General features: G+C 35.4%; 1 pseudogene; it reads right to left on the bottom strand.

Annotated features, from left to right (window-relative positions):
* LOC105982629 overlaps positions 1-1,529 on the bottom strand; it is an 11,613-nt pseudogene extending 10,084 nt beyond the window's left edge.
* Positions 1,530-3,437: the final 1,908 nt, after the last annotated feature.

Here is a 3,437-nt window from a genome sequence, read left to right as displayed (position 1 = left end):
AAAACAACATTGAGATATCACCTCACCCCAGAAAGAACGGCAAAAATCAAGAACTCTAATAACAACAGATGCTGGAGGGGATGTGGACAGAAAGGAATCTCATGAACTTTTCTGATGTGGCTGAATTTCAGTCTCCTGAGTAGCAAGGATTATAGGTATGAACCACTAGCTCTCAGTTATAGTTTTCTTATGTGACATCTATATGTTCGTGTATAAGCTTATTACAATGCACATTTATACTTCTGGTTAAAGTATAAAAAAACCTCTTGATGTTTCTAAATTTAACATGAATGTAGTTACCTTATATTCTCTTATCACATCAGGATGTTTTTTTATGGGCCCTTTTACCAAATATATAATCGTATTTTCAGAAATTTGTTTTGAATTATTTATATAAATTACTTTCTTTTGCCTAATTTTATTAAGGTGTATCTGCACCTTATTTGGTGCCAAGGGTTCAACAAGGAGTGGAAAGACAAACTCTGCCCTGTGGCACTTGCATCTGCCAATAGTGATGGTAGCAGTCTCTTATTTGATTCCTGACTTGTTCCGAAATGGTTTAGTGTTTCATTCTTCCGTAAGGTATATGCCGTAAGCCTTGGTAAACAGTTAACCAAACTTCTGATATTCTTGTAAGCTATATTTCTTAAAGTTTTTTATTAGGAATTGCTGAATTTTATTTGTAAGGTTTTCAGTAGCTAATGTTATGATTATTTGGATTTTCTCCTTTGCCACTTTTTATTTTTATTTTATTTTTATTTATTTATTTATTTATTTTTGGGTCCGGTCGTGGGGCCTGAACTCTGGACTTGGGCACTGTCCCTCAGCATTTCAGCTCAAGGCTATCACTCTTACCACTTGAGCCACAGCACCACTTCCGGCTTTTTTTTCTGCTTATGTGGTGCTGAGGAATCGAACCCAGGGCCTTGAGCATGCAAGGCAAGCGCTCTACCACTGAGCCAACTTCCCAGCCCCTTTGCCACTTTTTAGAAATAGATCTTTGATGCTAAATCTTCTCTAATCAAATATGCCTAACTTAGTATAAATTCAAGATATCTTATGTGATGTATTACTCATTTAGTACTAAGTCAAGATGTCATATTACAGATTAGCATATTAGCATATTACATCTAAGTAATATGCTAAGTATATATGGTATCATGTAAGATAAATCCTAAACACAAAATGTTCCAACCAAAGTTTTAGAGTTTAGTATTTCAGATTAGGGATGATGATCTGAAATTTATATAGATTTAGTGAAGTCTATATAAATATTCCAAAATCTAAGAAATCTGAAATACTTCTGTTTTCAAAAAGTTTAGATGAGGAATATTCAAGTGCTAGTTACTATTTTTAATTACCAAATATGGTAGATTTTATTTTCTAAAAGTGAACAAAGTATCTATTCCCCATCCCACTTTGTTTCCTTATAACAGACCTTGAACGTTTTGTTGAACACAATAGTCGATCTAACTTTCACATTCCAAATAAATAGCTAGATTCATGCATCTCTATAAGCTAGACAGATCTGAAGATGGCATCTGGAAGTCTTAAAAATGGTGCAAGTATGACTATGCAGAAATAGCTTCTGCTCTGGGATTCTTTGCTGACTGAATCCTGAGCCCAAGAAGCCAGCCCTTCGAGAGACCTTTTGTAGCTGTTTGAACTGACAGTCCCATCTGAATGTCCTTGGACAGCCAGCATCAACCAGATATGTGAGTGAATGGGGTGTAGCTCCCAGCTGAGTCACTAGTGTATATCAGGTCTTCTGAGACATTGTGAGGCAGAGATGAATCACCCCTCCTCTCATGCCCTTTCTAAAGTCCTGATTCACAGAATCTGTCAGCATAGTGAAATAAATGGTAGTTGCTTTATGACACTACATGTGGGCTGGTTTTCATATGCAAATAAGAAATTAGAGCAACAAGAAAAGTCCAATTTATATGCAAATTACTAAATTTTCCCTTGTTTTAAATTCAATACACATTAATTGTTGTTATGCTAGCATCTCTAACAATTCCCGAAGCTTCATGTGTCTAAGAGTATCTGGTGTCAGATGAGCAAAATTCTAGTGGTAAAGCAATCATAATAGAGGTGTTATATTTGGAAAATTTAAATAATCCCTCCAAACAAGAAATAAATTTCCCTTAAAAAGGCCAGGAATGCTACTGACAGTACTTAGGTTATTCTGTGGATAAAAGTGGTTATAAAACTTTATACTATGTTAATGTAAACTGAATAGTAATAAATAGCTTCAAGAATAATTTGATATTTTTAGTGCCCAAACATTATCAATTATAGTTTAAAAAAAGTGTTAATATTAAGAGTGTGTTAACTAACATGACACATATCTGATCAGCACTAGAGATTGGTCACTAATAAGGGACAGATTGTATACTCCTTTATCTACATATGTATTTTCCTATCTCCTTTTAAGACTTCCAGGTGCCATCTTCATATCTGTCTAGCTTATAGAGATGCATGAATCTCACTTACCTACAAGAGAACTGTGATATTGGGCTTGAACTTGGGAAGTCTGTTTTAATTAACAAAATACTACATGTATGTATGCATATTATATATGTATATATAGTTATTATTTATTTTTTCTTATAAAATAAGCTAAATTAAATGTACTTTTCTGCCTTTTACTTTCTTTCCGTTTTTGGTTGGTTGTGGGGCTTGAACTCTGGGTCTGGGTGCTCTCCCTGAGCTTTTTTGCTCAAGGCTAGCACTCTACCACTTTGAGCCACAGTGTCACTTCCAGTTTTCTGGTGGTTAATTGGAGATCAGAGTCTCATGGACTGGGCTGCCTGGGCTGGCTTCGAACCGTGATCCTCAGATATCAGCTTCCTGAGTAGCTAGGATTATAGGCATGAGCCACCAGTGCCCAGCTTTTCTCACTTTCCTTTTTTCAGTTACATTTCATGTAAAGGATGATTTAATTCTGATTCATTGTTTTTGAGCCTTTATAATATTCCATGGTGTGGATACACTATAATTTATTTGGCTGCTCACTAGTTTATTTTCTTATTTTTTCCTGTGATACCTCTTTGTATCTGTGTCTTCAATTGCTGAAGTTTTATTTCAGTTTCATAGATTTCTAGATAGAGAGTATTGGGTGGGATGTAGTTGTAATAGGATGATGATGATGATGATGATTGTAGCAGTATTGGAGATTGAATTTAATATTCCACTTGCAAGGCAGAGGCTCTACTATTTTAGCCATACCTCTAGCCCCTAGTTTCATTGGTTATTTTCCAGGTACCATCTCATTATATATCCACACTAGCTGTGTTGTCATCCTCCTATTTGTATTGATGAGGATGAGAAGAAACGATGCCATTGTTCCTAGCCATTGTACTTCCCTTGGAGCTAAGATGATAAACATGAACCACTGCATCCAGCCATTGATTGAGATGGATTTTTTTTTTTTT

Source organism: Dipodomys ordii, unplaced genomic scaffold, assembly GCF_000151885.1.
Source record: "Dipodomys ordii isolate 6190 unplaced genomic scaffold, Dord_2.0 Scaffold16, whole genome shotgun sequence".
Lineage (NCBI taxonomy): Eukaryota > Metazoa > Chordata > Mammalia > Rodentia > Heteromyidae > Dipodomys > Dipodomys ordii.
The sequence above is the reverse complement of the archived record's forward strand: the minus strand, read 5'-3'. Positions and strand labels throughout refer to the sequence as shown.